Below are 21,864 nucleotides of genomic sequence, written 5' to 3' on the forward strand. Positions count from 1 at the left end.
GCCACTTTCTGTGAATGCACTGACAGAATGAGTGCTTTAATCTCAGCAAGAACAACTAACATTAAATCATACAAAGAAGTGAGTTTTCAAGATTTATTTTAGATGATCAAGTTATACCCAAAGTACTGGAGAGAATCCTTTCTCAGAACGTGTGTGTAAAATGAGGTTTGCAGATTCACTTTGATTGGTCATTTTTCATTGGTGAAGAAGGAAGTGAAATGTCATCTGCTTAAAGCAAATTTGACAGGGCTGACAAACTGATGGAGAGAGATCTAGTCTATTACTAAGTAGTATTTAAGAAACCCCTCCTCTTGGCTGCACCCCACCCTACTGATTTACAAATCATTCTTTGTAGAGCCAAGATGTTTCTTCGGCAATCTCTCCTCCCTCTTTTAGCTGTTCTTAGCCACAGTGCTGAATACTGCTTTTCTATCAGTTGCACAATCTCCTCATGTCTGAGACTTGCTTATTAAGCAGGAGCTTTGAAAGGAAACCAATCAGTCTCGGTGATTTCAATCCGTTGCTTGTCTTAGTTAAAATAATGCTGGAAAGAAGGATCATGAGCTAGATAACAGCAGATTGAGGAGAGGAGTTTACTGTACTGTGGGCACAGCGTGGGAATACAGTTACACGATGGCCGCCTGATAAACATAGAAGAGACCTTTAGAACCAAGGTAAGAAAGATACGTTCTGTGGTTCTGTTTTAATGCATGCAATTGGGACAAGGTGCTGGCAACTAGAAGTTGCTAGTGAAACTCCAACTGCATGAAAGTTTCAGTCACAAACTGTTTAATACTGAATATCCACGGATAGTTATTATGTTTGTAAGGGTAAAAATGAGGTCAATTTGTAATTTCAGTATTAATAAAAATATTATTATTATATATATAATTATTATTTTTTTATTTTTTTTATTTTAGCTAAATTTTAAGATGCATTGATTGCTATGGTACCTTAATTTAAAAAAAAATAAAAAAAAATTATCATTTTCAAATGATGTAGCTGATGTGAAATGTATTAAAATGCCAGTCGTAAAATGTTTAGTGAGGTGTGTTAAAATCACTTTTGAATTTCAAAATATTCAGGTACTGGTACATGCAGGCTGCTGCAAGCGATGCACATATTTATTATTATTGCCATTACTGGTATTTATAAAGTGCCAACATATTCCGCTGCGCTGTACTTACATTTGTTTTCACTGATACTGAACAAATAAACTCTATTTTATTAAGTGAATACTTGTGAGATGCTATAGGACAGTGATGGTTAACTTCCGACAGGCCATTTGTTTTAGTGCATTGCATTCGTCAAGATGGTCATCCATTTGTTTGGGAGGCTAAGGATCACATGGATCATAAGTCCAAAACAGTTAATATTATCAAAGTGTATCAGTGCTATGAACTATAAGCAGTATCTGCAGACTCTCCAGCTGATTTTGATGAGAAAACATGTTTTCCTTGCACTATAGGCTCTTGGAGTGCCCCCCTCCCTCGGTGCCGAAGGGGTTAGAAACCCCTTCAGCCACTTACCTGAATCCATCCCCATTGTCCCTCGGCGCTGGGTCAGACTCTGCCCATGCTCCTCCCCCGCCGATGTCAGCCTGTGGGGGAGACCTAATGCGAATGTGCGGCAATGGCCCGTGTGCATTAGACCTCCACATAGGAAGACATTCAATGCTTTTCTATGGAGAAAATCTGACGCTGGAGGTCTGTGGACGTCTAGCGTCAGATAACGGACCAAAAGTCATTTTGGATTCCAGAAGCCCTCTTGTGGCTGTCTGGTAGACAGCCACAGAGGGCAGACTTAGAGCTGCAATGTGAACATTGCAGTTCTATGGAACTGCAATGTTTTACATTGCAGCACTAAGTGCAAAAGGGTCACAGCACCCAATGAGCTAAAGTGGTCTGGGTGCCTACAGTGTCCCTTTAATTTTATTCTAGATCTAGGAGATGTCTAACCTCTCCCTAGGGTCAGATAGCTGCTCAGTTCAATGGTATAAAGAATCAAAGTCAGCAAAATACAAAGACTTAAAACAGCTTTATCATTCCAGAAACCTAAACAGAAATTATGTAATTTCATATTTCTTTTAGCTATTGATAGTGCAAGTCTCAAAGATTATTTAATGAAAAGCAGCTGTGAGTAAATTAATATTGTGTGAGATTGGTAGGCACAGTCTTCACTAAAAACAATAAGACCGTGATAAAGCAAGTGTTCATTAGCTGTATCCTTTGTATAGAACACATAAAGCATTAAATATAGAGAGATACTGCACTAATTTGTACAGTAGATCAAAGCATATACAATTGCTAATAGTGTAACTGAAAGGTGTGTGTGTGTGTGTGTATATATGTGTGTGTGTATATGTATGTATATATATATATATATATATATATATATATATATATATATATATATATATATATATATATATATATATCTTTCATGTGGTTCCATGTAATGCTGCCACAGTACCTTATAGAGGAGAACTCTATCTTAGTGTGATGGGAATTAGAGCAAGTATCAAGTGACAAAAAAATACTATGGACAAAATCAATACCTCAAAGAAAATACAATCAATTAGACGAAAGATGTGTATACATTAAGAAATGCATTAGTAGAGCCTAAAATACCTCCTGGATGGTATACATACTACCCAGGAGGGGTGAGAAAAATCATGTTTATACACAAAAATAAAGTCAGGAAATATAGTATTGATATTTATTTTTATGTCCTTGATTTTGATAATATATAATTGGTGATTTTTTTTTGTTATTTTATCATACTTGATTGTAACTTTGATCAACAAGCCGATAACTGTATTTCTTTAATTTTAAATAATTGCTTTCTGAGCAGTCATTCCAATCAACTATTTCATTTTAACCAATGCTGATGGTTCTTATTCTTCTGTACATATTTGCTAAATCAAGACTTGCATTTGCAATTATAAAGTTGATCTTACAACATTTGATTGAGATTGTGCTTTATGCAAGTAAATTCTAAACAGATCCACACAATCATTGTTGTTGTTTTGTTTTTTAATCTAAGTTATAAAAAACAACAACTTTAATCTATAAAATTGTATATATCTCCCAACAGTTTTCAGTCTACACTAATGGACTAATGTTGGTTCTTAATTACTTACCATTTATTGTTGATGGATAAATCTCAAATCATGTTATCATTGATTTATGAAATAAAGCTTTGCAACTAATTAATTGTACAGTTTCTATTTAATTATACAGACTGATACTTTAAAATTGGTTTGTCGCATTATACATATTTATATTACTTTCAACTTTTACATCTTTAATGACATATTCACATTTCTATATACCAAATTTGACTTAAACTTATTTGCTACAAAATCACCTTTCACTATATCATTAAAAAAAAATTAGTAACGATATTCAGAGTGATCAAAATAGTGCAGTATTTTGCATATGCTAAAGATGCGTAAATCTCATTTTTGCCATATCATTTGCTTTTTTCCATAAATCTTCTTTGCCTAGTTTTTATTCACATGGCAGTTGCATTCCCATCTATCCATATGGTTGAGTTTTCCCTTTTTCCCTTGCCATTTTAAAAAAGTCAGCCTACATGAATTGGTGTCAAATCAATAGTTCAACACTTCCCCAGTGCAAGTAAAAACACTTATATATGTAAAAGAAAGGTAAATTATCCGTTATCACTAGTGGATGTAGAGATACAAGATTCCTCAAAGTTCCATGTTATAAAATATACAAAGGTAAATCTACATCAATATAAAAAACAAGAGACCAAAAATAGTGCAATATGTTTAAACAACTTGGATTAAAATCAAGTCAAGGTTAAACTCACAAATCCAAATATGGAAAAAGGATCATCAGGTTAAAATTTTGGCCTCCAGTCAATGGTGCCACGTCAAGGCAAGCCTCAAAAGGTGAGTCCTACACTAGCCATTAGGTTTGCTGATATCAGCCAAGAAGAAAACACATGTATAAATCGGTCCTTCAGCGAGTTTCTTAGTAAGGCGTTTAGTAAACGTTTTACACAATTTGTATCATATACCTGACACTATATAGTACACATATAACAATATTCATAGATAAAACTTCTCTAATCTTGAAATTAAAGCTCTTAAGGTTAACCAATATATAGGTACTAATGGTGACTTCTTTTGTAATGCATAAAATATTAATCTAACTGCACCATAAGTAAAATTTATATGGTGTAGCATAACATATGAGCTAAACAATATACCAATATATAACATTTTGGGGGAATGAAATTTGGATTAAAAGGACACTATAGGACCCAGAAATAATGCGAACGCGGCACCTGCCATGCATGTGCATTATGTCCGCTCTCCGGATGATGTTGGAGGGGGCAGAACACACATGGGTGAGTAAAATAAGGGTTTTTTAACCCTTTATGTGCCATGGGGTTGGGTAGGAAGGGTGCAAGGGAGAGGGGGACCAGAGGGCACTATAGTGTTAGGAATACAACTTTCTATTCCTAGCACTATGGATTTCCTTTAATAATGCACTCAGACTGACGCTGAATTTAAAGTTTAGTGTTTTAAATATTCTTTAAATCTTCCTAGAAACCATGCTTAGTTTTAAGATTACTTTGCAGTGCAATGATGGAGTTTTTAAAGGACAAAAGTGGTAAATGTAGAGCAAATCTGAAAATACATTTGGTTTCTATGACAATTGTTCCATTTTTAGAAATGTGCACCAGGATTGCTCATTACAAATAACTTAAGTTACAAATGACATTCGTTGACAGCTCTGTTCCTCTCCCTTTACTAACATGCTTGGCTAGGGCCTAAGGACAGACAGAGAAACGCAGTGCCCCACTCTTCCTGCAACTTGCATATGAGAAAAAATGGCAAATTATAAATGTGACTCAAGAATGGCGCTCCTATGATTCTCTGGCAGCACAGGTTATTTATGTCTTGGTGTTCAAATGAAATTATTGTCCATTCTGAATTAAATTTTTGTGTACAATATGTTACAGCTATGAGTGATAAATTATACATAATGCATGTTATTTGAAGCTTGGTTTTCAATCAAAAGTGTACATTAAGAAACAATTAGTCAGACCTCTATAGCTCAGTTGTTGGGGAAACATTTCATGCATAGAACTAAATCCGTCTGCTGAACTACATGTCCCATACACCTTTTCTTTGAAGGGATTTTTGGGACATGCAAGAACATGGGAGAACCATAATTGTCTGAATATTCTTTCAACGTGTTCTGTTCTAAAAAGTAATCTAAAATACTTAAAGTGGAATAATCACAATGGAAATCAATTGGACCAATTGTCACAGTCCATTGATGACACCCTGCTTTTCACATGTTTGAACCATTTTTAGAACAAAACACTTTGATAAATCTTTTCAGGCTGACAACCTAGCAAACAGAAAGAAAAATGCAGCACGGCACTTTGCAATTGACCCACTAAATACTGATTTATAGTAAATTTGAAATTCTAATTGCAAAACGTAGTCCATAACACAGTGCTGGATGTCTTATTAGGCAAAGTAGGCACCAGCCTACAGAAACATGTCTGATGGTGTCATCTACTCTTCCTGTTAAAATCCCCTTACCTACCTCCTACTGGTGTCTGCTGTTTTCTGACTGGAACAGAGGCTGCTGCATTCTGGGTTCGTGATTTTCAGTATAAGGATGCCTGATCTGTGCATGGTCCAGGCCCCTCCAACCAAACATAATTTTTGAGAGGGGAGAGAAATGGCCAGGAGAAGAAACAGGTCTGGGAGCAGAGATTACAGGTACACACACTACTACACATACTGCTACCTAGACTGTACATATATATACATGCAGCTACAAGTACTACTCTCCACACTACAACACAAACACTTTACTCATATTGTTGAAAACACTGATATAAACATATTGCTACCCACACTCTCCACACATGTTACTGCACACAATGCTGCACATACTACTACTACCCACACTTAAACACACACAAACACACACACACACACACACACATGCTGTACACATGCACATTACTAGACTTGCTGCTTCCCACACTACTCACACACACTAAGCACATGCACTCTACAGTAACCCACACAAACACAGACATGCATAAACATGTAAACATGCACTCCAACATTTACATACAAACTACTATACATGCACACACAATACATTTTGATCCTGTAAATACCTTAGTGAGCTCTAACACAAAAATGGATAATCTCATATTCATATTTGTAAATTCTTTAGTTTATTTGATTTATTACCTGTCTATTGATAACTTCCTAAGTGTTAACCCATCCAATACTACAGTATACCTGCCAGTATATATGTATATATATATATTTATTTATTTTTTATTAATATTATTATTATTTTTTGTAATAATACACTCTAAAATGTAATCTTTAATTTTCTGTTCCTATGGTCAGGGCATTCAGCTATTCTAATTCTAGTATTTAAACCCAATGCTGGATTGCTTGATTAGTAGTTTCATTTTTCAAGTAGAAAAAAGAAAAAACATCAGCAAGATAGGATTCTTGTCTGGATCTAGTAATAACTATTAAAGGTGACAGATTATCACACATTCAAGTAAGAAGGTAGAAAGTATGAAACAAGAGAGCGCAAAGCAAATAATAATTGCACTAGTATAATATGTAGAAATAATTTTTCAAAAAATAAAAATGCTGCTCAATACAAATGAATCTCCCCAATTCAAATCAACATCCAAATAGTAAACAAAAAAGTGTTAGTAGATATTCCCCCCTCGAATGATAAAGCTATGGTACTACAAATACATATAATGAAAAGCTTTTCTGATTCCAGGTATGAGGGAAAGGATCTCAATATCTGTATTGTTGTGGACTTGATATTAGAATAGTGATTCAACCTTAAAATTAACAAAAAAAAAAATGCAAACATGGTGTAACACTGTTAATTTATGAAAATCCCCCTCTCTCCTTATAGGAACTCTTACAGGAAAAAAACCTGGTGCTTGTCTCCAAGGATCACCAAAAAAGCATGAGATATGGTATAGTTAGCAGAGTAATTTTAGGGTTACCCCTTTGTTGGGTCACCACTGCGGTCTGCTTAGTGCACTTGAGCCGTATAAGGTTGCTTGTCCCTCTGAAATAACTATTGCCTCACATTTTTGAAAATATTTTATTATATCCTTTCATGTGACAAAACTGAACAAATTACACTCTGCTACAATGTAAAGTAGTAAGTGTACAGCCTGTATAGCAGTGTCAATTTGCTGTCCCCTCAAAATAACTCAACACACAGCCATTAATGTCTAAACCATTGGCAACAAAAGTGAGTACACCCCTAAGTGGAAATGTCCAAATTGGGCCAAATTAGCCATTTTCCTCCCTAGTGTCATGTGACTCAGTGTTACAAGGTCTCAGGTGTGAATTGGGAGCAGGTGTGTTCAATTTGGTGTTATCGCTCTCACACTCACTCATACAGGTCACTGAAAGTTCAACATGGCACCTCATGGCAAAGAACTCTCTGAGGATCTGTAAAAAGGAATTGTTGCTCTACATAAAGATGGCCGAGACTATAAGAAGATTGCCAAGACCCTGAAACTGAGCTGCAGCACGGTAGGCAAGAGGGTTTCACAGGACAGGTTCCACTCAGATCAGGCTTTGCCATGGTCGAAAAAAGAAGTTGAGTGCACGTGATCAGCGACATATCCAGAGGTTGTCTTTGGGATATAGACTTAGGAGTGCTGACAGCATTGCTGCAGAGGTTGAAGGGGTGGCGGGTTCAGCATTTTAGTGCTCAGACCATATGCCGCACACTGCATCAAATTGGTCTGCATGACTGTTTTCCCAGAAGGAAGCCTCTTCTAAAGATGATGCACAAGAAAGCCCGCAAATAGTCTGCTGAAGATAAGCAGACTAAGGACATGCATTACTGGAACCATGTCCTGTGGTCAAATGAGACCAAGATATTATTATTTGGTTCAGATGGTGTCAAGCGTGTGTGGCGGCAAACAGACAAGTGTGTCTTGCCTACAGTCAAGCTTGGTGGTAATAGTATCATGGCCTGGGCCTGCATGAGTGCTGCCGGCACTGGGGAGCTACAGTTCATTGAGGGAACCATGGATGTACTGTGACATACTGAAGTAGAACATGATCCCCTCCCTTCAGAGACTGGACCGCAGGGCAGTATTCCAACATGATAACAATGCCAAACACACCTCCAAGACGACCACAGCCTTGCTAAAGAAGCTGAAGGTAAAGAAGAAAAACTGACCAAGCATGTCTCCAGACCTAAACCCTATTGAGCATCTGTGGGGCATCCTCAAACGGAAGGTGGGGGACCACAAGGTCTCCAACATCCACCAGCTCCGTGATGTCGTCATAAAGGAGTGAAAGAGGACTCGAGTGGCAACCTGTGAAGCTCTGGTGAACTCCATGCCCATGAGGGTTAAGGCAGTGCTGGAAAATAATGGTGGCCACACAAAATATTGACAGTTTGGGCCCAATTTGAACATTTACACTTAGGGGTGTACTTTTGTTGCCAACTGTTTAGACATTAATGGCTCTGTGTTGAGTTATTTTGAGGGGGCTGCAAATTTACACTGCTATACAGGTTGCACACTTACTACTTTACATTGTAGCAGAGTGTAATTTCTTCAGTGTTGTCACACGAAAAGATGTAATAATATATTTACAAACGTACGTTTGTGAGATACTGTACATGCAAATACACAGACACACACTAACACATACACTGGTACATATGCACAGAGACATCGTTGGGTAAGTGTGATAGGGTTTGGGGAGCAGCTGTGAGGGTGGTTGAACATGCCACAGTTAGGGAGTGAGCGTGACAGGGTTGGAGGGGTGCAGTGATTGTGAGTGTTGGGGGTGGGTAAGTGTGACAGCTTGAGAGGTGGTAAGTGACTGTGGGAGGGTGTTGGTGTGACAGGGTTAGTGTGCCAGGTTTAGAGAGGGTTAGTGTGACAGGGTTAGGGGGGGTTAGTGTGACAGGGTTAGGGGGGGTTAGTGTGACAGGGTTAGGAGAATGTTATAGGGTGTGTGGCAGAGAGAAGGGTGGTGAGTGACTAAGTGGAGAGAATGACAGTATTTGGGGAGGCTGCGTTAAACACAGTCTCCCCACACTGACTAAAAATGCATTTAGTGTGTGTGTGTGCATATATATATATATAATTTATTTGCCTCCCTCCTGCTACCTCTTGTGCAGGCAGTGGGGACAATAATTAATTTCATGGCGGTTCAGAGGGTCCCTGGTGGTCCGGTGGGCTGCTGGTGGACTCCGTGGTGCTCCAGTGTGTTCTTAGAGCAGCCGCACTCCCTCATGGTTCGGGCGCTCTGTGATGACGTCAGAGCGCAGGATGGCATCCGTCGCCTCTGCTCTGACCCTCATGGTGTGTCAGAACCGCGAGGGAGTGCGGCTGCTGTAAAAACATGCTGGACTACCAGCAGACCACCAGAGAGTTCATATCTAAGAGCAGGCTGCTAGCAAGAGGAAGGGGGCCCAAAATATAATAGAACACCGGTATTCTATTAGATTTCCCTATGGGTATGGACATTTTACAGGGTAGAGAAATTTGATAGAACACCATGGCCCCTCCTCGCCCCGACTCGTTTCTTGTGGCTATTGATGGATTCAGTGCAGTGAGGGATTAGTGCTCCCTCACTGTGGAGCCAAATCTGCTGATAGCTTGAATTATTAGAGGAGTGTGGAGCCTGGGCTCCTGGGCCCCCATGACCATTGGACCCATGACAACCGTCATGGTTGTCACCCCCTGATGGCGGCCCTATCTGCAACTCAAAAGAGCTAGCGGAAGCTTCTATGTAAGTGCGTCTGGCTCTCTGCTTGGTAAGAAATCAATCTGTTCTAAATTGGTTTGACTATTTACAATAGAGTGTTCGCACCAGGGTACTCCTGGTACCATAAACACTATAGCTTGCTGTAGTGGTTGGAGTGTTTCTTTAATATATTCTTAATTAGGCCCATCAAAACTTTCAGCTCTAGTGCCATGAAGCTCTTAAACTCGTTTTCCTAGCACTATAGGGTCTCTAGGTCCCCTCCACCCTATAGGGTCTCTAGGTCCCCTCCACCCTCAGGGTCCCACTCCCGCTGGGCTGAAGGGGAGGAAGGGGTTAATCACTTACCTTTCTCCAGCGCCAGGCTCCCTCGGCACTGGAGAAATCTCCTCCCTCTTCCGACATCCGCACTGAATGCGGATGCGTGGCAAGAGCCGTGCGCTCAAACAGCCCAAATGAAAGCATTACTCAATGCTTTCCTATGGATGTTAGGGTCTTCTCACTGTGATTTTTCACAGTGAGAAGCGCGAAAGCATCTCTAGCGGCTGTCAATGAGACAGCCACTAGACGCTGGATTAACCCTAAACTGCTATGTTTACAGCTGCAGGGTTAACCCTAGATGGACCTGGCACCCAGACCACTTCATTGAGCTGAAGTGGTCTGGGTGCCTTTAGGGGTCCTTTAATCTAGCACTGTTGGTAAATAGGATCAAGCAAAGGCAGACACTGTAAATACTTTCTTTGATATGCAATAAAAACATGGCACTACATTATGCTTAAACTGCTCCATTTTATTTAAAATTGATATTGAAATGTTAGCAGACAACTCCATAATCCAGCTCAGATAAAGCAAAGTTAATTGTTTTTCATTTCTCCTTGTCCCTGTTTGTTTTAATTACTCTGTATTTATTCCAGTCATCCATCCATGGTAGTCCATGTGTAGAATGATGCAATAGGGGTAAGTCAAAGGCATACATGTCCTGCAGTGGCCTTGCTCAGTAAACAGCATGTTTAATGCTATTCTTGCATGTGCCTTTTTTTAAGACTTTGTCATCCCTTCAAGCAGTGAAAAAACAGAGACAGTGGTTCTAAATAGGGGCATTGCTAGGGTAAAAAGCCCAAACACAATTTGATTATTTTGCCTCAACCCTGCTCCTATCTAATTTTGACTGTTTAATGTTGTTCTTGGCACACTCATAGTTACCTACAGACACACACAGACAGGCACAGACAAAAAAAAAAACGACAAGCACCAACAGGTACACCCAGCAAAGACACAAACATGTATACACAGGCAACGGTAGGCACAGGCATACACGCACAGCTATTCACATGCACTCACACACAGAGACATACATATACACAATAAAAAGATGTGTCTGTACCGTTCTACTGGTACCTTGACTGGCCAGTTATGGTTTCAGCAGGAATAGCAGCTGCAAGCCTACTGTAGAGAGAGCACTCAGGCAGCATGCCGCTGACCCTGGACTTTGTAGTTTTCCACTCTCTCCGACAGAGTTGTAACTTAGAACTGTTGTGCCCCAATGAAACAATTATGGAGGGCACCCTTTGTCACCCCTTTTTTTTTTATTATTTATTCTTTATTATTCTTGTGCATTTGATTACAAATCATAGGTACCTGTAGCGCCACGACAGCAATTACAGGCATTTAATGGCATACATTGTCATGGCAGAAATAAACAGCAAATTTTTTTTTAAATGAGAAACATAACAGGCTGGGGATACTTAAGTTTATAAACATGCTAAATACAGGTTAGCTTTGTATGTCTGTTGTGGTGAGTAGTGATGTCGCGAACATAAAATTTTCGGTTCGCGAACGGCGAACGCGAACTTCCGCAAATGTTCGCGAACCGGGCGAACCGCCATAGACTTCAATGGACAGGCGAATTTTAAAACCCACAGGGACTCTTTCTGGCCACAATAGTGATGGAAAAGTTGTTTCAACCGCAAACTCCCCATTTGCACAAGGTTGGATACCAAGCTAGCCATGTCCCGTTCCTTGTCCTCACTGATGTCATTGAAGGTCTCTTCCTCCACCCAGCCACGTACAACACCAAGGGTCCCCGAAAGGTGACAACAAGCCCCCTGGGACGCCTGCTGTGTTTGGTCTTCCACCTCCTCAAAGCCACCTTCCTCCTCTGACTCCTCTTCTTCAGATTCCTCTCTCTGCGTTGCCTCTCTCTGCGTTATTATAAGGTGTGTTAAGTAGTACTATTCCTATCAGTTTAATCCCTGTTACGTCCCCTATCAGGGTGGAAAAAAATGCTTGGTCGGTTCTCCTACTTCAAATTTGGGGCACTGCGCGTGCAATCTAATGTGCCACCAGATAGGAGTGTTGTGTTAAGTAGTACTATTCCTATCAGTTTAACGCCTGTTACGTCCCCTATCAGGGGACGTGTATATAAGGCATCGATTTTAGGAAGCGGGAGATGGAAAAAAATGCTTGGTCGGTCCTCCTACTTCAAATTTGGGGCACTGCGCGTGCAATCTAATGTGCCACCAGATAGGAGTGGTGTGTTAAGTAGTACTATTCCTATCAGTTTAATCCCTGTTACGTCCCCTATCAGGGGACGTGTATATAAGGCATCGATTTTAGGAAGCGGGAGATGGAAAAACATGCTTGGTTGGTCCTCCTACTTCAAATTTGGGGCACTGTGCGTGCAAGCTTATGTGCCACCAGATAGGAGTGGTGTGTTAAGTAGTACTATTCCTATCCGTTTATTCCCTGTTACGTCCCCTATCAGGGGACGTGTATATAAGGCATCGATTTTAGGAAGCGGGAGATGGAAAAACATGCTTGGTTGGTCCTCCTACTTCAAATTTGGGGCACTGTGCGTGCAAGCTTATGTGCCACCAGATAGGAGTGGTGTGTTAAGTAGTACTATTCCTATCCGTTTATTCCCTGTTACGTCCCCTATCAGGGGACGTGTATATAAGGCATCGATTTTAGGAAGCGGGAGATGGAAAAAGATGCTTGGTCGGTCCTCCTACTTCAAATTTGGGGCACTGCGCGTGCAATCTAATGTGCCACCAGATAGGAGTGGTGGCACTGGGCAAGTGGGCACAGTATACGCTGTGAGCCTGACACACGCTGGCAGACAACTAACTGCTATTCAATCTACCTTTCTTCCAGGCGTGGGTGAGGGCTGGGATTATGCTGTTCTGGCAGCTGGCGTGGATGCGAGCAGTGGACAGCCCCGAACAGGCTGTGGCTTGCAATCTGCGATGTTCAGGGGTTGCCGGTGCCGCTGAGTGGTGGGTGGGCTGAGTTTGCCTGGCGGTCCCGCTCAGCGATGTGTGAGGGTAAGTGTGGGCCCTAGCAGGGTTTGTCTTCGCTTCCCACCATCTTGGTCTCCGGCCTAGTCTCCGTCTGAATGCTGCTCTGGGGGCGCCGTTTGAGTAGCTACACAGGTGGCGCCGGGTGGCAGGGCGAATCCATGCCGCCATCCCCTTCACTATTAGCTGGAAAGACCGACCCTTGAGGCGATATTTTGTCCATAAGTTGGTGCAAAGCCGATGAAAGAATTCAAGGATAAGTATAGGTGGTTTAGTAAGGGTGCGTTTTGTCGCGGGTCTCGCTTGAGCCGCCATCTTGCTTGGGCCCTGACAGGCTTGGTTGACCGCTGGTTTTGTCGCTTGATGAAGCCGAGTGGTGGGGGTAATCGTCCCCAGCGAGGACCGGGATATCCCCCGCTGGTTTGTCACCCTTTTTAAATCCCCCTAAGCATGAGTGGGTTGTGTGTGGTGACTGTGTGTGAGAGGTAGTCTGAGTGTATGTGGAAGTTGACTGAGAGAGACACACACACACAGAAGGATCACCAGAGGCAGCAAAAGGAGAACCAGAGAGGGAGAGAGAAACCCAGAGGTGAGAGGGAGGAAAAAATACACCAAAATAAGGAGAGTCAGAGACAGCCAAAGAAGGAGAGCAAGAAAGAGACAGGTGAACCAGAGACAGTCAGAAAGAGAGTTGGAGAAACACAAGCAGAAGGAAAGGTAGAGAGAGACACACTGAGGGGGGAGGAGAGCCAGAGGAAGATAGAAAGGGAGGAGGAAAGAGAGACAAAGAATGTCATACACAGAGAGAAGGAAGAACAGAAAATGAGAGATAGCCTCATAGGTATGCAGGGAAAGGTAAGGTCTTTAATATTTGAATAAGCTTCAAAATTCATAAAGTACCTCTGCCAGGATTGAGTTTCCCCAACCCTGATTCAGAGTGCCACTGGAGGAGAGATTGAGACTCTAGCAGAATGTTTGTGGAGCTGCAGCTGCTGCTGGGCTTGCTGTGAATTCCTATGTGCTGTCAATAGGCTGCAGGGCTTCTTGGAACTGGGAAAGGCTCTCTCTTTTGGTGAGGAAGCAGCCTGCACAGATAGAGTTGTGTTTTCAGCAGGCACTGCATTCCAGCCATTGGTAGCTCAACAACTTAATGCACCTCTGTGGTGTACTACACACAGGAGGACTGCCAGGATCATCCACTCCACAATCCAGAAAGGCCACCTGCAGCTAATTCTGCCGTGCTGTACCCTGGGCAAAGGTGGAGCTAAGCTGCTGTATTCTATACTAAAAACTGTTTTGCAAGGGGTGCACCATCCAGTCTGGGCCCAACCTTGATAGGAGAAACCCAAGGGCCCAATGGCCATAGCGACCTTTGACGCCCTGGTAATTCCACCATTGCTCCTCAGTTTCCTCATGATACTTATCTGCTCTTGCACTGCACATAGCCTCTGCAGTGAGGCTCAGAGGTGAGAGGGAGAAAAATAGTGATAGAAAGACACTAAAATGGTTGATGAGATCATATTCCCTGTGTGTCTTTTTCATTGTGCAGCTTCCACTCCTGGCTGACTCCTAGACTCCCCAAGGAGACAGAGAGCAAGCAGGAGTAGCAGGGCATGTAGTAAAAAAAGATCCTGGACTATAGGGAAACACATTTGGGTCTTGGGCCATGTCCCCCTAGCCCCACAGCCCCTCATTAAAAAGTATGCTATTAATTATATTCTGCTCATTCTCTTAAAGAGATTATTTCAGACATGATTTAAACACATTTTGTTTGTATCTGCATTGTTCTAGATTGTTAATCAAATATTTTAGAAATATCGCTGGTGGGAGGGTAGCTAAACTTTTTCTGACATTCTTTGTCATGTGTCCCTAATGCACTGCACTGTTTGAAACATAAGGTGGTTACTTAATGGTTTACTTAAATGCCAGACTGCCAGCCTGCACTCAATAATGTTTAACAAAGCAGGCTAAAATCTCTTCTAAAAAAAACATATATTTTCTAACAAAATACACATTGTTGGATCAATGATGGTCCATAGCATGTTCCTTTTGAAAGGTGCAATTCTGCAGCAATTGTGTTATTATGTATCTGCCCACCCATGCAGGTTTTGAAGCCCCCTACTGCTACTAATTAACACTGACACTTATTAATAGAAATAATAACTAAGGACTGTTTTACATCTATTACTGTGCTAAAGTCAATGTGTTCAACGGACTCTTTGATGTGGCAATGCCACACAACAATAGTTGACAACCACTGGTGTACATTTTTTTTCTCCTTCTCTTTTCTGCTCCCTAGTGGATTCTGTTAAAATAGAGACACATAGATTGTGAAATGACTTCATTTGCTCCCACTAAATACCAATACTAACCTACCAGTTCTAAAATTAAGGGCAGAGAGGTTACATCCACTGGGGACTTTTATATGTATACCTTTGATTAATCAGAAACTTTTCCACTGACTTTAAATAACACTCATTCAAAAAAATGGAGGCTTTAGGCAACAGTATAGAAACATATTTCTTGTGAATGCGACAGGAATACATAAGTAAGCACACATCTGAAATTGTGTGTGCATGCATGCATGCATGTTCAACAGGGATATCAATAGGGATATTTGTAATTACAATTATATTTTTATATATACTATGTGTGTAATAGATTAAAAATGACAATTAAATCTTTCCTGAAGTGTCCCTTTAATTATAAGTTCACTGTGCTGCCATTGTGAATTATGAAGCACACTAAATGACCATGCAGTTTTAATCAGGACAGTGATATTGCTCTAGAGGGTTTAATGCAGAAGATGGAAGACTTAAAAGACTGCAGATATTTTTTATGCAAGAAGCATTAAAGAAACATAGCTGCTGACAAAATCGTGATTGCACCACATTTACAAGAAAGTATAACTATGTACATTTTGTACAAAATACTTATAAGCTGGTTTCGGCAGAAAATTAAACCCAGATAAATTAACCTTTTTAAGTTAGAGCAATACATTGCTCATCTCCAAGTGAACCAAATGGTTAAATTATAATTGAACTGCCTATTTAGAATGATTGTAATGGTCGAGCACAGATAATGCATCTTGATCATTAGGTTAATGCAGACATATCAATTTTTTCTGCAAGTGTGTCTGAATTCTTCTCGGTATTCATGTCATAAAAAAATACATTTCCCGCCAAATGCCATCAGTATATCAGATTGGAAATCAATTGTACAAGCAAAAAAAGAAAAAAGTCATTAAAGTAAGGCTTCAATACATATTTTAGAAGAATGATTTCAATATATATCTGCTTAATGTTTGTCTATGAATGCTTGAAATATTGGTTAAAAATGCAAATTCTGCAAGAAGGTCAGATTTAATGGAACTCAGTTGTCATGCCCCATATAGTATGCAAGAAGACTCTGCAAGAGTCCAGTTGGATGGAAATAAATGTTTTTAAAAGATTAATGTACCAGCATATTGTACAAGATAAAGAGAAAGATAATGTTTTAGATAGTATTCTTTTAAACATTTTCTGGATGTTTATCATATATCTTGGATTGTAATTTCTTTCAGACAGATAACATGCAAAAGCAAGTAAACATTATATTCAGCTTTTTAAAAAATGTTTGCAATTTTCATTCCTACTGTGAATAAGGTATTTATCCATGTTTTTCACTCCATCATTCTGACAACAAAACTGTAGATTGAAAAAATGAAAACAAATATATGTTCATAGACACTGATCAGCACATCATTAAAAAAAAATGCCTAAAATAGTGACCAAGTAACCTTCTTCCATTGCTCCATGGTCCATCTCTGATCCTCATGTACCCATTGAAGGCACTTTGGTGGTGGACTGGAGTCATCATGGGCATTCTGACCTGTCTGAAATAACACAGCCCCATATGCAGCAAATTGCAATAAATTGTGTGTTTTGAAACATTTTGTGGCCAGCATTAAAGGGACACTATAGTCACCAAGACAACTTTAGCTTAATAAAGCAGATTTGGTGTATAGATCATGCCCCTGCAGTCTCACTGCTCAGTTCCCTGCCATTTAGGAGGTGAATAACTGCTTCTATAGCCCTAGGCACACCTCTCTGCATGTGATTGACACAGTCGTCCTAAACACTTCCTGTAAAGACTCAACTAATGTACACTTCCTTTATGGCAAATTCTATTTAATTTAGAATGTCATATCTCCTATTCTGTTAATAGATTGCTAGAACCTACAGAAGCCATCTGTATGTACTTAACGTTCAATTTACAGAGCAAGAGATAACAACTTTTAAAGTATGCTACATCTGATTGAAAATGAAACCATTTTGTTTTCATGTGCTTTCACATCTGAATCCTATACAAAAGTGTAGGATTAGTAATATTCACAAAGAACTGTCTTTAATTAAATTTGGAACCAAATACATCCGTAAGACGCACATTTGCAAATTACAACTCACTTTCTTTTTCTGCAAGTGAATGATAATTTTAAGTACTATTGAGAACTAAACTGTTAAAAAAACAAACCAAAAAAAACAACAACACTCTTAGTCTTAAAAGTGTGGTTGCTGGCCAGCATTTTCTATTCAGTCTCTATATTAAAAAATAAAATAATTACATTTTAAATCAATGGCATTTAATAATTCCCCCACATTATTATAAGGTAGGTTTAAAATGTTCCTATTCATCCTCCCGCCATAGGGCAGATGAGGGCATACATATCTATAAATAAATATATAATACTAGTGACTGTACAGGCATTGTTGCCCAGGTGGCAGAAAGACCCCATTGCCTGTAAAATATTAGGGTGATATAGCGCCCAACAGATGGGGTCATTAAAAAAAAAAAACAAGTGAAATATCCCCTTGTGAACCAGATTATCTACAAAGAGTTTAATTACTTTATTTTATAATTTATTAACTGTTACATAACTTTCATTTATACAAACACAGAGTGTCCAATGCCAAGTCCACAAGCATATACATTTGTCAGAAATGTTACATTATCTTTTTTTTTAATTCTTTTTGACATTTTTTGAAAATTTGCCCTCCAATATTGCCATAATGTACTAATGGCTCTTGTATTTATTTGATAAATTTAGTGTTAGCCACTGTTCAAAATGTTGTTTTTAGGAAGACAAACAATATTTTAAGACTTATGATCATTATTAAGTTTATGCTAATAAATAAACACAATGCTTGTTCTGCTAAAATGATGAAGATATTAAAGAGGAGCAGCCGAATGAAGGGTACTTAAACAATGATGAATTATTAATTTGCCATTGATGCTTGTGTTTATGCAAATTAATTATATTTAAAAAAAAATGGAAATAGGAGTAGATGGCTGGCAAATTAATTAATTATTTCTGATGATTGTGATGATTATAATTTTTTTTACTGTTGACCAGCAATTTTTATGTGCAGCTGTACTTCTCCTATTTTCACATTTATATATTAAAGGCAGACATATACTGATCTTTGGATTCATTCATTTGTGCATATGACCTGCATAATTTATTGCACTTTATAATTAAAATCTTTATCTTTCCAAAATTCTACCAATATGTATTTATTTTTGGCCTTGACTCCTTGTTCTTAAAAATGAAAGAAAAATATACAAATTATATTCACTTGGTCTACAATTAAAAATAAATGTTCAGAAAGTAATGTGGAGTGGCTAATATAATAAAAATGCCTCTTCTTGTACTAGTACAGTGGCAAAAATCAAGTATCCACGAGTGCAAACAGACCCCCTGTGCTCCATCTGTAATGGGGGCCCAAGAGCTGGCTGGCCACCTGAGCCCCCTCATTGAGGCCGGTGGCAGTGAGGGAGCTGTAATCTTTATGCTCTACTTGCTCTGCTCCCTTGCGTGCCCTGCTGTAAATCAGGAAGCCATGATATCATGTCAACCTGGCCCGACTTGACCAAATGTCACCCGAAGAAACAGTAAAATAAGAGTGAGGGCAGAATTACTGGACCACAGGATAAGGAAATACTCCAGCTCTCCCACAGGTAGGGATGCTGGGTGGACTTTAATTAAAACATTATAATAATTAATGAGTGTATGTGTCACAGATTTGTAGTGAATGGGTTCAGTATGCAGATATTTGAACAAAACACGTTCAATTAAGATCTGTAGCGGAGAGCTGGTCTTTCACAGGTTAACTCCACTAAAGATCCCAGTGAGGCTCAGGAACAAGTAATAAAAATACCATAGAGTAATAATCACAGCAAGCAAGGTAATCCACGAAAATCCCAATACGGATCCCAATGACTGGACGACACACAGCATCAGGAGCAGAACTAACTTTTAATCCACACAACTCCCTTTTAAAGCATTCTCCAATGCAAGGGAGGGATTCACCATAATTAGTCCAGTAGCCAATAATGTAACAGTTACCTCCCACACATCTCCTCCCCTCAGTGTGACACATAATCCTATTAAACATACTGTACTTTTCCCCGAATTCTGGATGTACCCCAAAACAAGCTGTTAGAATAATACTTTGGGTACCCCCTGGTAGCCCTGATCTGGGTAGCTAACATATCCAAAATTCACCCAGATCGGACCAGGGGTTCGGGAGTTAGGTGGAGGGTGTAATTTGACCGACCGCACACAAGGTGGTATCCAAAAAAGGCTCCATGTGTTTTGGCCTTGCGGTCATCCACAGCTAATCTTCCATTCGTATTAATTCCCTTGTTCGGGACATTGATTTTACCGAACGAGGGGCTGACTAGTCGTTCCGTTCGTGAGTTATGGAGCTCTGGAGGTCTCAGCAGTGTTCGGTTGTTTGAGTGTCCGATTTGAGTTCCAGACACTCGACGACCAAACACCGCTGAGATTTTCATGCGTAAGATGGCCGTCGCACGTGGTTCGTATGCCGAACGGCGACCACACAGGCACATACAATGTATCAATTAAGCTGCGGTTTGTAGAGTGTGAATACTTAACGAGGCGCACACTTCTCACTGGGTTGGTCTGATGGTTTGGGCGTTTCATTCGTATGAAATTACCGAACAATCATACGAAACTACATACACTTTACAGATATACAGGGAAACAATTGCACGAATACATTTTCAATACAAATTCCTAAGGACAGCCTTAGTACAATCCGTTACAAGATCATTATTGATGAATGAATGCAATAAATTGGTAAAGTAAACAAATTTAATAAGACCAGAACCATTCAACAAATAAAGGTTAAAAAGTCGTCTAGACAGGATAAGCAAATACAAGTATAAAGTCTCAGGTTACTAAACAAATAGACAAAGCTCACCATAAGATCCAACACTGGTCCAGGGTGGCTGGGGCTAGCCCAAGCAAGTCAGTCTAACTGAGATGAACAAAGGCAAGACCAAGCTGATACTGATTAGCAAGGCAGGTCCTAACTGGTAAGCGTTAACAAGGCAAGTTTAAGCTGGTGGGGGTTAACAAAGGCAAATCCAGGCTTGTAGGAGATAACAAAGATAAATCCAGGCTGGTTAGTAAGCAGGGCACGCCTAAGCCTTGTGTGTTTGTGTCTGTCAGTGTGTTAGATTAGTGAAAGTGTGTGTCTGTCAGTGAGTATGTGTGTCTGTCAGTGTGTCTAGCAGAGTGTATGTCTGTCAGTGAGAGTGTGTGTTGGTTAAACAGTATGTGTGTCAATGACTGGATCTGCCATTGATTGTATGTCAGTGTATATGTTTATCAGTGAGGGGAGGTTTTAGTGAAAGTGGGTGTGTTTGGATCTGTGAGACTGTAAGAGTGCGTGTGCTTAACAGTATAAAATAGTTTAATTTAATTTTATCTAGCAATATGCATATCTGTATAAAATATGTGTGTGTGTATATATATATATACATATATATATATATAATGTATGCGTGCTTACACACAGTATATATACATGTGCATGTATTATTAGTAAAAGTGTATATAAAATAAGTATATTAAAAAACATTCAATTGCATCTCTACATTGACAGGCAGTCCTCTTGCTCCCTGACAGTGTTACGCCCCCTGTCACTGTGTTATGCCCCCAACAGAGGCTTGCTGGTGGAATATAGGATGCACTGATGCCAGTAGGCTGGCAGTGAAGCCAGCATGTTGGTTTCAACACGGGGGATTGCCTTGCTTAGGTAAGTGACTTAGCAGGCATGGTCAATAACTTCACACTCACACACAGCCAAACCCCATATGCAATCATACTTAGCCAGCCACACACATACACACAATCACACTCCACCAACTCCACACATACATCACACTCGACCAGGAAACACAATCACACTCAGCCAAGACCAATACAGATTCACATTCAGTTAACCCACAAACAATCACACTCAGCCACCTCACACATTCCACTTTGGTGTATTGCTTTGGGAGGGGGGTCAAGGAGGGAGGTAAAGGGGGCCTTTCCTTGATTCTTGCACTGGGGCCCTGTAATTCCTAAGTATGCAGGTACGAGTATGATTGGATTTTGAAGATTGGAGTAATGGAACAATAAAGCTGGTGTTTATATTAAAAAAAAATGTATAATTTGCAAAAGAAATTTAAGTGGCATGAATTGTACCAACAACCACTGCGAGTGCTATGTGGATTTTCAATTAATCATCCAGCATTGAAGATGTGTATGATGGAGCTCCCTGTACCCTGATTGGGTACCACCGCTAATTCCACTTGCAGGGACCCTGGAACACCTGACCCAGCTTGACTGAGGTCCTTCTGGAGCTTTTGAACCTTCCAGGCAGGTGTCATCACCTGTGCCTATTCCGCTGCAGCCCTCTTTCCAGGCAGGTATCTGCCTAT

General features: G+C 40.0%; 1 protein-coding gene across 1 annotated transcript in view; it reads left to right on the forward strand.

The window, feature by feature from the left end:
* The first annotated feature begins 427 nt into the window (after positions 1-427).
* LOC134608749 (cadherin-9-like) overlaps positions 428-21,864 on the forward strand; it is a 338,385-nt gene continuing 316,948 nt past the window's right edge. Inside the window, exon 1 of the mRNA XM_063451835.1 lies at positions 428-674. The gene's annotated coding sequence lies outside the window, so the exon portion shown is untranslated. The remainder of the gene's footprint in view (positions 675-21,864) is intronic.

Source organism: Pelobates fuscus, chromosome 4 (assembly GCF_036172605.1).
Source record: "Pelobates fuscus isolate aPelFus1 chromosome 4, aPelFus1.pri, whole genome shotgun sequence".
In the NCBI taxonomy this organism is placed as follows: domain Eukaryota; kingdom Metazoa; phylum Chordata; class Amphibia; order Anura; family Pelobatidae; genus Pelobates; species Pelobates fuscus.